The following is an 18721-nucleotide window of genomic DNA, read 5'->3' on the forward strand; positions in this document are numbered from 1 at the left end:
CGCCAATTGGGAGCTTTTCTGGCGTGCAACGCGTAAAACACTCGAGTTATATGTATTGGAATATAAACTTTATATGCATTATACTAGCGAAGCTTGGACGGGTAGCTAGTAAAAATATAATAAAACTAGTAAAAAAAGCTAGTTAAAAAAATATGTTATGTAGGCGTTATATTAATAATCGTTAGGGAGTATACAGAATTGTAGGTATGTCCCGAATTGTTCGTTACAGAATGACATAGTCTTTTCACAGACAATATTTCGAGCAATGTTGTAACACACACCCAGGCCCGCCTAGATATGTCGTGTGAAATGATTGCACTCTTAATTACAAACACGCAGTATGTTATACATAAATTATAGCGCGTTCTGATGTTATGATATGAGTTTATTTTTTTTTATTTTTGGTAGTTATTTTTAGTTTATTCATCTTGTAATTTAGAAACGCAATTATAGTGGGAATTTTTAATAATTATTGTGGTGCATTCGTTATTTAAAATCAAATTAGTTGCATAGATATGAAACGCTATTTGAAGTTTTTTTTAATATTGAACAGGTTTTGTGCCGTGACGAGGTATTGTAGGATTTTTACGTAAACTTATGAATATGAAATTGTTAACGTAGTGCTCGTATTTTTGAATTCCTCGGAAGATTATCAAAATAACTCAATGGCTACAGTAGCGCAACTATAATTATTTCAAAATGTTGGAAAGCCTTTATGTTTAGGAAACTAAAATAGTAATTGGTATATTTAGATAATTGCTATCTGGTAATAAGTAACCATGGATATATTTTTTTATTTTAAGACAGAGGAGTAACTTGTCTATCAAATGCTAATAATGGTTATAATCAGCAAGAGACACTGACACCGTAAGAAGTATAATAAGCCACCACTTACATTCGCTGTGCTATTCGATCTAAAATGTTCCGTGATTGTGCGTGTAATTACACTGGCTCACTTACTAATACGACCAAAACGTATTACAAAATATTGATGTCTGGCGGTAGAATTAATAAAACGTGGGTGGTTACCGCCCAGATTGCTATTTAAACAAGTCCGACCAATCTTATTATTGATTTTGCGTAGCCAGTAATGGAATTTAAGGTATGCCCCTTATGACTTTAATCAATGCAATGAGGAAACTCAAGTAACCATAGACAAACGAAATATCTATTACAAAAGAGATTTTAATATATTCAACTAAAGTCAGTTACGACGTGGGTGCCGTTGATAGTGATCTAGGCATTGTCAACGTGCCTAGGTCCTTCGTATTCTGTTAATAGAATCCGGTATCGAATCTTGTACCTTGTTGCTTGTCGTGTCGGGATTTATTGTGAACCATCGATCTTGCATCTTGGGATATCCATTTGTTTTAAAAAAATCAAAGAGCATTTTATTGGAGGGTTGAAATTAAGATTTGTTATTTCTTTGTACAGTTTTAGTAACCATTATATTTCTTTATAATATTATTCATATATTATTCCTTTATTTTTTGTCACAAGCACAATATAGCGAAGACTAAAAATCCAATATGGTGGCATAAGTAGTCAGCTCTAATTTTATTATAACTCTATAATCTTTGACACTTCTTTGAATCTTACTCTATAACATAATATTCCTTATTAAAATCGCGATTAACCAAGTTTTTGAATGAATATTTTAAGGTTACATTTTCTACGGATGTTGCTGTCAAATAGTAAAGATGTCCACGTTAATAAACGATAAATAGAGGAAACACTTTGTTGGTTATTTATCAAGTAAATAATGTAAATACATATATTATCACACAAGTGTCTTGCTGTCGTAGCTGTCAGATTGGAGTTTATTAATTAAAACGAGAATTTACTGATACGTACTAAACACAACTACAACTATAATGTATGTAAAATAAAGTTTTTTATTATTATTATATATTTCAGATCGCGGAGTTTTATTTTGGATTTAAAGTTATTATCATGAGATTTTTTTTTTATTTAAAAGCAGTGAATATAGATGTTAATTGCTTATGCAAATGAGAAAACTGCAGGCCATTTTGGATATTTACTCGACCGCCATTTTGAAATAAAAAAAGCGCGGGAAAACTACTCCACTTATCATTATGAGCGATTGCTCACATAATGTCAATAACATACAGTTTATATACTCCAACATACATACATATTTTCTAGTAATAATATAAAGTTTATTTATTCTCTTTTCATTTATTCTGTAACATATTTATTTAAATTTTATTTACAATACGTAGGCAGACTGCTAAATGGGCAACCTGATGATAAGTCACTATCTAACTAAGACGTTATATCCCTTGTGCCTGTAGTTGCACTGACTAATTAACCCTTCAACCGGAACACACCAACATTATATTGCTGTTTGACGGAAGAATGCGACCACATTCTTTCTTCTTCTATTCTACTCAGGCGGACTTGTCCAAAGCTCTACCTAATAAACATTTCCCAATATAAATGCAAATCAACTTAGTTATTTTTATGTTACCATCGAAAGAGAAATCCGAATTATAATAGTAAAGCATAACAATAAAAATCTATGTAGACGATTATATACACCTGTGTCTGTTCCGTTTCCTTTCTCCCGATTAGATGTAATGCAAACTCTATCGGGATATAGAGTAGACTCGATGCGATCGGCCATTGAACGATAGGGGATTTATGTATCGTTATCTGCGCGCGTCTTAATTTACTGCTAAGGGTGGCGTTACACTACTCGAATCACAGAAACAGATTATTAAAAATTTTCTTTATTCAATTATTGTAGTCGATGCTTGATAATTATTATTTTAATTAATTTTTTATTTAGATAAATTAAATAAAAAGCCGAGATGGCCCAGTGGTAAGAACGCGTGAATCTTAACCGATGATCGTGGGTTCAAACCCGGGCAATCACCACTGAATTTACATGTGCTTAATTTGTGATTATAATTCATCTCGTGCTTTACGGTGAAGGAGAACATCGTGAGGAAATCTGCATGTGTCTAATTTCACTGAAATTCTGCCACATGTGTATTCCACCAACCCGCATTGGAGCAGCGTGGTGGAATAAGCTCCAAACCTTAAACTTTTAACAGGTATCACACTATATTGTAACAGTCGAAAACTACTTCGAATATCAATAAAAAATGTAGTAATGTTTTGATAATTAAAAAATATATATTTGGTTATTTTTCGATTTACGATTCGAAAGAATTCTTCAAGAGTACACTTGAGTACGGAACACTGAACGTTTATTATGAGTAGATAGTTGTAATGTTTGCTATCGCAACACGTGTAAGCAGATGCGGAGATATTGATTACACATTTAATAAACATAGACCAAAACTGAGTCGTGACACAGTGGTAGAAGACGTGAATCTTAACCGGAAACTTTAACAGGTTCAAAGTCTGAGCGGGGCAAGCTAACTAAATTTTCATTTGCTTAGTCTGTGTTTATAATTCTGCACGTGCTCAGCGGTGAAGGAAAATATCATAAGGAAACCTGCATATCGACTGTAATTCAGTTACACGTTTATCGTTAGCCCAATTTAGGAGTGCGACATAACTGCAAAAACAGTAGTAATAACGTGTGGCAACACCAAACCGACAACGATCTTTAATCTTTAATGTAATAATAATTTAATTGTGTACATCATTTAGTATCTATTTATAGTAATACGACAGACTAATGAATGCGTCACGTGAGAGGTCAATTATGTTTAACGATATTGTGACAAATATTAAACATTCCTTATATAGCAAATGTCTTGCTAACCATATGATCTAAGTTTTTCTTTTATAACGAAAATTAAAAGGTAATTAATTGAGTTTTTTTTCTATTTTATATATATTAATGTTATGTTAATATTTAGTAGTTTTATTACCAGGCATCATCATAATCTACGCTTCCAACTCATCTCAAACATCAACTGTAATATATATATATATATATATTACAGTTGATGTTTGAGGAGCTGGTGAAAGAAACCTGGCCGACTACCGTAAGTTACATACCACAATATGATATTGCAATAATAAATTAAAACAAATAAATAAATGCCACGTTTTGCAAAACTTTAAAAACAAATGTATTATGTTAATTTAATATCTTTCCTTATCACGAGTAATATGAATATCGTCGTCCATTGTATAAGATAAAAGCTTTTAGAACATTTGCATATATTATCAAATGAAACAATTCGACGGCAACCGTGACTGCGACAGTGAGACGAAAATATTACAAACTGTATAAGTGCAGTGTTTCTACATTGTTAAAGCTTTTTTAACTTTTTTTAAAATATGATTTGAGTAACGAACTTTGACCACGTGTCAGCATGATCTTTTGTCTTATTAGGTGTAATTTATTTGAGCAAGATCTAAATGATATTAAGATGTTTTAAAGCAACGCTGCAATACGTGACGTCAAAATTTTATGCTTCAAAAGTATTTGCTTCTGCGATGTATAGTGTTGAACGAGCTTTAGTTTGTTTTGTAAAATAACCTATTGGTATGCTATGGTCAAATCTTACAATTGTATTTCAAGCCTCACAATTTTTATTTTAAATGGATTAAAAGATACTTGTTTTAAAACAACAGTGTTCTCAATAATAATACTTCCATTTCAAATATCCACTCAGAGTCGCCAAAATAAAATTATCCGGTAAAATAAAAAATAAAACATTCGAAATATGATATTTTTTTGAAAAAATTATGTATATCTTCGAATCCCTTTAATTACTTTAAAATAATTTCTGCAACATAAGCATAAGCTACGTAATTATAAAATGATTACACATTTACTTGGTCGTTATTATTGATAAGACTAATTTGTTATATATTTGGCCTATCGCTGGCCAAAATGGGACAAAATATAAATACACAATAAAAAGGGACAAAATGTTTTGAAATATACCTATTGTTTATTTTTCGTTCCATTCTAAAAGCATCCATGATCTGGCCACATGGTTATCAAATTTATGATTTTAAGACATTTTAATAACAGATAAAAAATAAAGAAGAGCATGATTATTTTTAGATACATTAGAGATAATAATTGTATAATTTTTTTATGAGGCTCCGTTGTTATTTAAGTTTTTGTTCTCCAAACGAAACGAAATCTATATAATAAATTGTAGAAATATCAGTTGGTATGTAACTTAACCAAAAAGTCATAACTATGTTTAAAAAGGCGGTAAAATGTTTTTTTTTTTATAAAAGTAGGCAATAGAAATATACATAATGGCTTAAGCTTTGAATATTTTTATGATATGGATTAAAGCGTAAGAAATATAAATGGAATACACAAGTATGCGTGGGTCTATCCACTGATCTCATATAGGCCCAAGATATCCACACTTGAATTATCTGTTGGGTGGGCGACAATGCCTACGTATGACTGAGGTCCCCGGGTCAATTTGGAATCAAGCTTGTATAAAATATTTTGATTCCTTATGAAAATTTTATTGATATTATTTTTTAAATATTACAACTACAGAGAAAATTAGAACTATATTATTATAAAATCTTCATAATTATATTGGCGTCGTAAGGGGGTAGGGGGCTCCCTAAGGAAGTTTTGTTGATCCATCAATCTCGCATTCAAGCACTTTAACCACCCATATGATGGTGAGGAATCAGTCTACCAGAAACAGTACAGTTGAGGTAAGCTTGAGACGTACAGCAGTTTTTCTTAATCGTCGAACGTCAAGTTTATTAATTCAGTTTGTCGATCGATTTATCTAGTAAGCAAATTTTATTCTTTGATTGATAATCATTAAAGCTTTAAGCAAACGCGTCTGGATACCACCAACAATTTATTTATACTATAGCTAAACAATAATACTTCGTAATATATTAAATAGAGACAAAACATACATAATATCATAAATCACACCGTTTGAAGACCGCTTACCGTCAGACGGCTTATAAACCAAAAAATATCAAAAAAGGGTAATTGAGATGCCTGATATCAAATGAAACCCACGACACTCGTGCGATTTCTATTCACTTCGTCGTATCGTGTGTGGGAGGTTTTATAATTATTATTGTTGTTTATCTTGATGTTTGAAAGGTTCGTGTCAAGAGTTCAATAGCAAATCGAATATGTAATGTCGTAACGTGATAGGGTTGGGATGTTACGTTCAATGTATTGCGCAATAGTTATGTGCATAGCTAATGTATGGTGATTCTAAGATTAGAACTGGCATTTAATTATTTGATTTCATAAATTTCATAAATGATATATGAATTAATTGGAGATGAAATGGGATTACATATGCAGGATATATTACAATTATGTAAAGTTCCTGAATATATATATAGTGAATTGTTTCATTTCTATGGTTTGTTAGCCAATGATTTCGATTTTATATTTGTAAATACAAATATATTAGACGTACAATATTATAAATAACTATTTATCTCTCGCAGCTTCGCCCGCGTGTTTTGGGGGTTTTACCTAAGTTTTACGTACCCTATGTACTTTTCTGTACCGGTTGAGTAGTTAAAACTAAGTTTAGTTGTATTACCGGAACGTTTTATATGCATTTCAATAATCCGTATAAAAGTGTAACTTGTCGGTTCTTCTCAGTATCTACAACGCGAACCGTTGGTAGATTTAATTTTAGTTAAGCTTATAAAATGACAATATAAAACTGCCTTTAACAGCCTTCTGTCGAATTGTTGAATTTATATTTTTTTAACTACTTCAGGCGAACTAGAATCTCTTTAAGACGAGCAAAAGTTTAACCTTGATATTATTGTTATTATATAACATTTTAAATAATATATTGTATATAATTTTATAAATTAATATATATATTATTTGTTGGGGCTTTGTCCGAGCCCGTCTGGGTAGGTACCACCCAGAAATACTTAGTATTGTTACGTTATTATTTGAAGGGTAAGCGAGGCAGTGTAACTACAGGCACTAGGGACATAACATCTCAGTTTCCAAGGTTGGCGGCGCATTGGCGATGCAAGGAACGGTTGATATTTCTTACATCGTTAATCTATTCCACCACTTCTAGGTGGACTATTTTCCACGAACCTTTAACACAAAAAATTAAATAAATATATATTGTAGAGCTTACGGTTTCTAGAATCGAAACTCTGTATCTACAGTAACAGCCTGTTAATGTCCCACTGCTGGGCTAAGGCCTCCTCTCCCTTTTGAGGAGAAGGTTTGGAGCTTATTCTACCACGCTGCTCCAATGCGGATTGGTAGAATACACATGTGGCATAATTTCAATGAAATTAGACACATGCAGGTTTCCTCACGATGTTTTCCTTCACCGTCAAGCACGAGATGAATTATAAACACAAATTAAGCACATGAAAATTCAGTGGTGCTTGCCCGGGTTTGAACCCACGATCATCGGTTAAGATTCACGCGTTCTAACCACTAGGCTATCTCTATCTATAACTCTGTATCTATTTCATAATAATAATAATAATCTAGAGAACCGTGTCTAAGTATACCACACGCATCTAACGAGGTATATTTCTCGATTCACATCAAAGCAGTGATAGCCAGACGTGAATACGTCCGACCACTTATAGATATAAACAGACGGACGGTATCGCTAATGTGAACGTAATCTATTTGCCAGACGTTATCGAGAGTAAATATAAAATTGAAAGCATCTTATCATTATGAGCGTGATCGCATTGTTTTGATTACGTCAGTTTTTTTTTTTTTTATAGTTGCCAGGATGGATAGATATTTTTTTTTATCTGTGTATTTATAGATGTGGATTTTGTATTCTATGCAAAGTGAAGGAATGTTGGGTAAATGGAGATACACTCTAATTGTATATGAGTAAATCTTATAAAATATATGGTACTATATATGCAGTTACACTTTTCATATATTCTTTTGATGAATAACTGGCTTGTGTTTATACGGTATAGCTTAAAAACGTTGCAATTCAATAAGTTATTTTATATATTTCAACGAATATAATTGTGCTGTATTTATGGTTTTGGATTTTAAAAATAGTCAAAATAGAACTAACGTCATAGAAAAAAATTATGGGATTTTCTTTTTATGTAACACAATCAGGAACGTTTACAGTTTAACAAACAAGCATTATAATTGTTACGTTATCTATAATTGTAAATAATAGCAGCATACATAACCGATTAAGAAATATATAAAGCGATTGTCAGTTGCTTTATATATTGCGAAAAACACCGTTATATTATAAAACTTCATTATAATATAACGGTATTATTTAAATGTCGTACGATATGACGTCATTAGAAAACCAATATGGCTCCCATCCGAAAGGATATAATTGTGAGTGCATTCGGCGATTATCTCGCTGATGTTGTGTTTTATCTGTACGTAAAATGGAAACGAACACTGACGGCACTCGTAAGCAAATCAGGTTCGTTCTCATATCTTTCATATCGTCTTCAAGAATTTATATCCTAATTACCGGACCTTATTGTTAGCAATTTATTATTTATAAACGTAGTCGATCCTTTATTGCTCGAGATAAAATTCGAGTTACCGCTAATAGCGGCCGATACAAATGACTCGACTTTTATGAAATATTGATATGAGAAAATTTTATTTTACATTTTTTAAGGCGAGTTAAACGAATCGAATCGAACTTTTTTTTAGACATTTCAAACTCGATTCTGTTGACATTGAAATGAGATTTTTTTGGACCAGAATCACATTCTCGGCATGTATTTGTAATTCGATTTTCTCATAATGTTTGAAGTGAGTTCGGTTTTATTTTTCTTCGCCTGAATTTACATCAGAAATATAGAATGATCAATGAAAATCAAATCTGTTTTTAAACTCAACCATTTTATCATACAGATAATATAAAGTATTTTAGTTATAAACTCAAATGTTAAAGTATATTGTTTAAGCAATCACTTACACAGGAATAGCTTACATTAATCTCTACTTTGGCTTTTACTACAAAAGCGAACGTAAATTAAAAAATCTTTTTTAAAAGTAATATTAGAACAGTCATAAATTCTATATAAATAGTGGCAACCATGCTTCATCGTGCACTAAGCGCTAAAGCTGGGTTTATACATGTGAAATAAAACGCGCAGTGCGGTGTGCGGCGGAGATAGCCAGCCTGATGGATGCGCCGCGCCGATAACGCCTTTGACTTACACGACCAAAAGGTAAACAGTACTGGATTCAACTACGTACGATGCTTTAACATTTTACTGTATTATACGTCAAATATTACGCTGAAACTGACGTTATATTTGAATGTTTTAAAGTTAAGCCTTTTCGAATGTGAGGGGATTAAATATCGAATTTTAAATGATTGAGTAAAAAGTTTTCGACGCAAAAACGTTTCATTTCTTTCATGCATTTATGCATTTCTTTTTTTCTCAAATATCACTATATGTAAAACGCAATATATACTTATCTAAATAAGATGTTAGGGAGATAAATAATAAAATATAAGAATATATTCAATACGCTTTCTTTCAATTACATATATAAAATATATATAATAAAAAAAATATGTAAGCTTACGTAACTTTATACAGGGTTTATAGCAATCCGTATCGTAAGGTATAGTATTCTTAGTTATGTGATATAGGTCGTGTGGTTGCATGTTCGAACTTGTTATATTTTTAAGTTTAAGAATAAATCATGAATAGCATAATTAGAGCCTATATAATCCATAGAATTGATTAAAAGCTGCCAAGGAATGACATTAACAAATAGTTCACTTTCACACTATCAATACTACAAAATGATCACGTCCGTCTTGAAAGAATGCCGGTGGTATACCAGCATCAGTATATTGCAGTATTTGTTGATATTCAGCGATGTGACCGCGTAGCTAAACAATAACTAAATATTGCGGTGTAGTGCAAAAATGAGCAATGAAGTAAATTAAAATATATCCCAACTCGTGGGTAAAAGCTTCTCTTTAAAGGAGAATGGTTGAAAAACTTCAGCATGAAACGTCATCCTGGTTTGAACCAATCAAAATCCAATGTTCAATCCACTGGGCCGCCCCGGCTCTCAAGGCACATTAAACATTGTGTAGAATTTGTTCAAAGCTCTTCTTGCGCTACAAAGATGCAAACACGTCATAACGTTCGGTTTGTTTCTATTGAACTTGTGTTTAATACGAGGTATGAACTATTGAAATAAAATTGAGCGTTGTGCACGCGATAGTAACGGTCTGTTGGACACAATGCGACGATAACACCTTTGAGTTACACAACCGAAAAACATATCACTCATTTAACTTACTAAGTAAACATGTTAAGTGAAATATATATAAAAGAATATGTATATATAAATGCTTTAATATTTTTAATTTTAGTTTTATCTATGGCATTTATTTTTCGTATAAGTCTTGTGTCAATTCAGTGCATATCGTTTTATTAAATAAAAACTAAGGAAACAACTATTTAATTATATATTTGCAGTTTATATAATGTATATTTGGGAGTTTGAAGCAACAGTGATAGGCTATTGAAACAATTTCAAAGTGTTATTTTGAGTGAAGAATTGATTGATTTATTGTTAAGTATTGTAAAATTTAATATTCTAAATTAAATTTACAAGATTTAAATAAAAAACAATCGCACCAGATGTTTGTACAACATATTATGCAACTTTCCGATTTGAAGGCTCAGAATAAACGCATTGTAGGTGTCGATACGATGGAGATAAGTTCTTTGATAATTTTTTGTCCAACTACTGGTGTGGTAGGGCTTTGTGCAAGCTCGTCTGGGTAGGTACCACCCACTCATCAGATATTCTACCGCAAAACAGTAGTACTTGTTATTGTTGTGTTCCGGTTTGAAGGGTGAATGAGCCAGTGTAATTACAGGCAGGCACAAGGGACATAATATCTTAGTTCCCAAGGTTGGTGGCGCATTGGCGATGTAAGCGATGCTTAACATTTCTTACAATGCCAATGTCTGTGGGCGTTGGTGACCACTTACCTTCCTATTCTATAAAAAAAAAAAACTTTGGTTCAAACATACATTTCATTCGTTTATAATTAATCAAGCAAACCTAATACTCATAGTTTTTAAAGTGAAATTTTGCTTTATTTATTTTTCCATGTTTGTTAATAGAATATAAATGTAGTTGACTGTAACTTTGTATATTTATACGTGATAATATACTATTAATGGTCTAGTTGCTAGTATCAATACTCATATTAAAAGGTTCAAAAAGAAAGAGAGAGAGAGAGAGAGAGTAGTTGCACTGATTGAAATTAAAAGACAGGTTACAATGCAGACGCGTGTGAAGTTCAGAAACGAGGGAGGTGAAAAACGGAATACATGAGGCCTGCGTCTGTGTGATAAATTGAAAAGGGCGCACTTTTGCACCGCAATACGGCGAGTTGATTTGATTTGGTGATGTTGAACTAGTGATTTTTTTTCAAGTTTGTTTCAAATGGTTCGTATATTTATTGAAAACAAATAGCGCTACAGCGTGTTTGCCGCTTTTTGCCAGATATTGGTATGACGTTTAAGTCAATTACTAAGGACTCTGAAAGGAGAAGTACATGATACGCGTATTTTTTTTCGAAACGAAGTAAAAAAGCCACGAAGTTTTTTTTATAAAAGAAGCAAATTTCGGACTGAAGTTGCATTAAATTGCGTTGATACGTAACAACCAACATTAACGAACTCTATACGTTTTTTAAATTTATTCTAGGAAAATGAAGAAATCTCTTTATGATAAGTGGTTATTTGCTGACAGAAACTGGAAGTGCAAGAAGTATAAACAACCCTTGACAACATAAATGCTATACCAATGATGGGATCTAAGATGTTGTACCTTTATCTACGATGACTTACAATTAAACACTCAAAGCATACAGCAAGGCAGATTATTGATGTTTGGCGGTGAAATCCATCAAAAGGGTCCTGGAACATTATCACCATTTTATTTACTACCTACCTTATATATTACTTTGATAAACCAGAATTCTCTAATTTTACTCCTTACGAATTATTGAATGTTATATTCTCTAAAATATTACTATTTCAATAATCGATGTGTATACGCTCGCCCACATATCAGAACATCTTGATATGTGTTTATTATCAACCTAATTTAAGAACAATCTCTCAAACATGAATACAAACTGCAGACCACTTAAAAACTTTCCCACTTCAGCTCAAACGTAAACATAATAATCCACAAATTATTAAGTTCGATTCCTTAGTTGATATGCAGTTTAATTTTCTTAAAACATGGCTAACAAGAGATAAACAGCGCGTGCAATTTGAATCATACGCCGATTTTGTCTCCGCCTTATCTCTGAAAGCACTCCGCTCTATCAGTTTGGACGTAATCTTTGCGGTAAGGCCGCCCGCATACGGTGCGACCCAACGTCGATAGCTCAAATGTGCTAATCGCTGTTTCATTATTACGTTACAATGTAAACAATTATTGTAAATCAGTTATTATATTATTGTTTAATGAAAACTAGTATTAGATTATAGTTTTAGAGAGCTAGGCTAGGGAAAGGTTAAATAAAAAGATGAAGCGTGGTTTTGTAACCACGTGGTTCTGTCAAATCATTGTTGACAGACATTTTCTTTTTTTAGAGAGAGTGACACTAAAGAGGTTTAGCGTCATTAAGTTCGGACTATGTACATATTTTCAACATTGTTTGATAAGAAATTTTATAGATGATAATACATTGAGTCAGTTTTCATTTATAAATACATAATATTATTATAAGTGTATAGTATGATCGGTAAAATTAGAGTAGTTAAAATTTGTTAGCGGTTTTTTTGGTACGATATACATTCTGAAGGGGCTTAGTAGCCTTACATTTATTTTGAATAAAGAATATTATAATTGTATTTTATTTCAAATATACTTAACACTAATTTCGATTAATTCTAATAAACATAAATGAAAAACATTTCGAAACACATTCTCAATATCCGGACACAATTGTATTAAGCGTGGAATTGCGACCAGCGGTATGGGCAGCTTTGCGTTGGGTGGGGATAAGGAGGGACTATTTATATTTGATAAAAAAAACTAATCAAATTTACATAGTTATCTTTTGTAATAATAATAATAATTATGTGATTAAATTATATGAAACATTTGTACTAAGTTCTTTAATTATTTAATACAAGTTACTATTACAATCCTTCCCATAGATAACAGTATTAATATGGCATATCGCTTTAAACGATAAACCTCTCCGTGAATACTCACCCTTATACCATAATGGCAAAGTGATTCATTTGTCTCACGGCTATCCAAATGTTTTTAGCTTATCCCGCGATAGCAATGGAGTCTGGAATGAATGTTCCTCTGTTACCGGCAATCGTCAGATAACAGATACCATTAGGTGCTATACGAGAATGTCGTAATGTTGATAATTAATAATAAATATACATACTTATAATGCCGATAACAGCAAAGATCCAAGCATACAATTTACAACTTTATATATGTTTAAATAAAAGCTAATATCGAACGAAATGGCTAAGCTGTACGTACCATATGGACCATTTTAACAAATATTCATTATTAAAAAGGTTGTTGTTTTTTATCGTATCGTTAAGATCTATATAAGTATATAATACTTCCGAAATATTTATGTATAGTTCTAAATTTAAAACGCAGTAACAACAACAGAATTTGCAACATACGAGCTTGCAGTTAGTATGTTTGTTAACGAAATCCAAGTATTCATATTTCAAAACGCCGTTATCAAAAACATTAAGAACATTCAAGTATTCATGTATGCACAAATTCCGAAGTGCAATCTTATCGTGAACATTGCAACATTCGTGCAACATTCGCGCGACATTGCCGCGACATTAGATGTGCAACTAACATAACAGTTTAATTAGAAGAACATCTAAAGCGTATTAGTTGCAATGTTTGGAATGTGCCTTAATTTGTTGGTGACAGCGGTTAGTTGTCAACGTTAATGATAAGTTTTTAAATAGAACATTTGATATAATTGTTTTGTACGTTTCATTTAGATTCAAAAAAGGTTTTATACTTTTTAGTAGTCTATAATATGATGAACGATTATATACGATATAATCTATCTATAAAGCAAGTTGCCTTATTACTATAGTTTAAATATAAAAAAAGCTTTATTAATTATTAATTTAATATAATGTGAAAGATTTTGAAAGTGTGTTTGTTATTTTTGCATAACTCGTCATCCGGCCCATTAGCTCAGTTGGTTAGAGCGTCGTGCTAATAACGCGAAGGTCGCGGGTTCGATCCCCTCATGGGCCACTTAGATATTTTACATTTTATTATTGTTGTGACTTATTAATATCAATTCGAAACATATAATAAATATAGTATTCAAGAACTTTACTAGATTAAATTCTATGTAAAACTACTACGGGTCGAATGTTTCTAATAAAAAAAAACCGGCAACAAAAATAAGGAAGTTATTCAATTCAAGAAAAAAAATCAGCGTTATTTTTTTTCCAATTACAATAAACATAATATAATTATATGCCATCGTATATATCCTTTATTAAATACAATAATACGCTTTATTTAATTTATATATCAATTCCTTGCGATATATTCACTTTGCGGAGTCGACAACTTTGTGTGAAATATTAACCATTCCTTCTTGTCTTTGTATAATATTTTAATCTTAATAATAATTTATATTTTAAGCACTATATATACATGCATACTCTCTATGGTATTTATTCTATATTCTTGTACCAAACGCAGGAACGACTTCGGTTTGTATTGTATTGGAGGTCCAAACTTGTTATCGTCACGTATCGTTGCCGTCTTAAAGCACGTACTTGCTCAGTTGAGCAAGTATCGCCGTTTATTGTACCGTATTAGGCGAATATCACATGGGTTTATTCATTAACTGAATCTTGTAAAGCTTGAATGAAAATCGATAACGAATTATGATTACTAGTGTTCACCCAGTGGTCACAAATCGATCAATAATACATATAAACAAATAAATAACCCCGGACATTATCTTAGTGGTGCGAACATGGGACTCAAGACATTTTATCACTTGTGTTGTAATTAGATAATGGGATCTTTCATCGCTCAAACCGGAACCGGTTTCTATTAACGTATTTAATTTATAACTGTTAGGCAAATAAGTATCAATAATTTTCGAATTCGAAAATGTCAATAATGTTTCCGTTCTGTGATGTGGCCGGTATGTAATAAAATATATTTATTTAAAACGTCTCAAACAATCGGGCGGATAGCAGTAAGTTCTGAACTATCTCCTCCGAATATATCACGGCGTATCTTCGGAAGCGGGCACAAAGTAAAACTTCGCGAGATACGACCGTATCGCACTGGTGAAATTTTAAACTAAAACCAACTATAAACTGCTAGCGAGTATTTTTGTTGGAGATAACACGAGAAAGTTAACTGGTGCAAGAACGAGACAAATATTTATCGATTGTAAATAGTAAATCAGAAATTTATTTAAAATGACATTTCTTTATTGAGAGGAGAAATGTAGATGGGAGAAAGGGATAAAACTCCCATTTCAAGATAAAGTTATACACGGTAGCTCAGTTCAGCAGTGCTTTAGGATTTAAGTAGATATTTCTTGGTCCGTTAATTACATGGAGTACTTTGTATGGAGCCCAGCAATATAATGTATTGTTTGGAGGTTCAGGTTTGGAATAATATTTTTCAGAAAGACAACAATTGAATTTGGAACAATCTCTCCAATATTCCGTGTCGCTATTTTATTGAATTATTTAGAAATTATTGTCACCTTTTTATGTAATTATATGGAATTAGGTTTTATAAACAAAACGGTTATTTATAGTTACATTCAGTACCACTGAATGATATAGGGCCAGAGCTGCAGTTCTGTGAGATAGTTCTCACAGATCAAGTTTTGATCTTAATATTTCAATTGCTATTTATTATGATAGTGACTTAATTCTCTGAGAAATTCATTAATCATCCAATTAATTCTCACAGCAGGTCAAAGTCAACCTCTTTGAATACTTTTTTTTTAAATTTGTCTTTTTTAAGCACTAAAATAGGCCTTTTAAAAACTTCAACATTACTGACCTAGTGCTCCCAGGCATCACACCTTGAGATCTATCTTGTTTCTTGCGCTGAAACATCTATTCAAGCTGAGTTCTTATAATAGACATAGCCTTGTGTTAATTTCTTTTAATACATCGAAGATTGTGGATTCAAACACCTGCAAGCGAATTTTTATGTGCTTAATAATTCAACTCGGCGATGAAGGAAAACATTATGAGGATGCAAGTGTTCGATGTCCTTCTGCTATATTTGTATCCGAATTGGAGCAGCGTGACGGAATAATTTAAAAACCTTGTTCTCAACAGGACAGGAACAGTGGGACATGCGTTATACGTTAACACGCTGTAATAATAATATTTAATATTGTAAGTATGTCTGTACGCTCTTAATACGTACAATATTAAAATAGCTTTGTGTTGTTTTATTTAGTGAAAGCTCATCCGTATATTATTTTGTTTTACTTTGTTTTTTTTTCTTTTTATCATGTTTGATGTATGTATGTTTTAATTATATATGTAAGTTTGTATAGAGCTTATGTTTGTTAGTTTAAGCAGCTCCCAAACAAGCTGATGAGGCTTATGGGTGTCAAGAGTAAAAATAAACATTAATATTTTGTTGTTGTTATTGTTGTTAATAAATAAATACCAACTTACTTCTGCTACCGTATGTTATTTTATATATTTAAGTATTTGGAATCCAGTTGCTTAATTACACTTTATAAGTCGCATGTTAAAACCCCGAAATATTGATTTATATCGTCTTATTTTTAGTTTTTTGTTCATCATAACAAAAAAAATTAATAACATAAAAGACGTGAAAGTTAGAAATAATAATAGTTTGAATTTTATTCGTTAAAAGTTTAGAAGTCATTTACATCGCAATTATACACGAGCTGTTTATTCATTTGAAATACAGGACTTCAGCACTTGTACGAAAGGATTTTGCTTGTAATTTTTCTTCATACCCAGGAAATAGGCCGTTACTTAATTAAAGAACACAGATTAAATTAAGATTACTCTCGAAATATGATATAAATAATAATTGCTAGACAATAACTAGTAAAAATTGATATAATCTCCAAAATCGCAACCTTCCACAGCAAAATTCGCCCACAAATATCCATTACGATGATTTGTTGTGGCAATTTGTTTCACGTTGTCGGACGTTAAAGGTCTAACACACACAGACAACAGAATATCTTACTTTATAACTACGAAAAATAACTAATTTAATTGAATATGTCGACGTTAATTGGAAATATTATTTCATTTACCGTCTTAATTTTTTTTTTGGTTAAATCCTCATTTTTTTCGATTTAAAAATAAGCCATAATAATATCATTTAGTACAATGAGTGTATATTGTCTAAAGTAAATAACAGATACGATAAAAATGATAATTTATGACTGCCTTCATAAGACATTTTATCGTATGTGTGCAAAGTGCTTTAACGTTGTGTTTCTTAATAAAAATGGATACACAAAAAGCAATTACTGCTCTGTTTATCATTTCTGAATCTAGACTCAAATGAGTTTTGCGAAAATCGAACAGGCTAGACGATATATTAATAAAATATTATTTAACATCAAATGTGGTTATTAAACTATTAAGGTTTTTTTTGTTGACATTTATAAATGAGAACAGTAGTGCGATCCTATTATAAACTCACTTCGTAACTCATCCGTGAAATGTTGACAACCAAATTGTGGTGTTATAGAATTGTGATGCGTGTACTATTGTCGCACTAGTATCGCATATCACTTTTTGACATTTTACAACCGTTTTTCGCGGTATTTTTACGGATTGTATTAATAAAGTTACTTACATAGTTTATTGAAGTTAGGAAAGTGATTGATCGATGCGGCTAAGATGATATACGTATAATATATGTATATACTTTTATTATAGTTTTTCATATTAAGTATGCTTAAAAAAATTGAAATTCATTCTGATACATTCTCATGTATTAAAAGTAACGCCTTTAATAACCATTTAGAACGTTAAATCGTCGATCCGTTCAATAAAACGGCGGATGTCGACGTCCTGTTTTTCGTTTGAATATGTCCCTTCAGATAACCATCAGGAAACATATCAGGCCGTAACTCGGGAATAAATAAGTGCGGATGCATTAAGGCGGGCGGGACGTTAGCCGCAGGTGGCCTTCCGCCCGCCCTCTATCGCTGATAGCCGGCGTTAACAGCCGTTAGCCGGCGTTAGCGGCCGTAACGACGCCGTTAGAGGCGGCCGCTTCCCCGACACTGTGATAGCTTAGATCGCCGGTAGATCGTAAATCTGTTGTTCATTTATTGGGTATCGGGTAAGGGTTTTCTGATTTCGTTTAATAGATTACACTTAATGTTAAAATGAAATATATACTTCTGTAAACGGTTAATAAAAATTAATAATTAATATACGTAAATTAGTTTTTTTTAATGTGTACTTTTATTGCGCATAATAGCTTTATTAAGCAAACAATAATTGAATTAATTTGAAGTTTTTTTATTTAGCACACAACAAGTATCAAGCGTAAAAGCAATACTAAAATTAAGCTAAAATACATTATTTAACAACGCGTGCACAGACTGCGTAAGTAGTTAAATCATTCAATATAAGCATTACATTACTTGCGACAAATTTTATGAGTTTAACCGATTCAGTTAAGTAAAGGAAAGCGTTACTGTAGTCCATTAGCGGCCGTCTACCGTCAATAGCCTGTATT

General features: G+C 31.9%; 1 protein-coding gene and 1 non-coding gene across 4 annotated transcripts in view; one reads left to right on the forward strand and one right to left on the reverse strand.

Moving 5' to 3' along the window:
• LOC126781290 (zinc finger protein ush) overlaps positions 1 to 18721 on the reverse strand; it is a 222682-nt gene that overhangs the window by 28554 nt on the left and 175407 nt on the right. The window lies entirely within an intron of this gene.
• On the forward strand, positions 14157 to 14230 carry Trnai-aau (transfer RNA isoleucine (anticodon AAU)). The gene has a single exon. It is a non-coding gene; the product is annotated as a tRNA-Ile (tRNA).

This window comes from Nymphalis io, chromosome 3 (genome assembly GCF_905147045.1).
Source record: "Nymphalis io chromosome 3, ilAglIoxx1.1, whole genome shotgun sequence".
Lineage (NCBI taxonomy): Eukaryota > Metazoa > Arthropoda > Insecta > Lepidoptera > Nymphalidae > Nymphalis > Nymphalis io.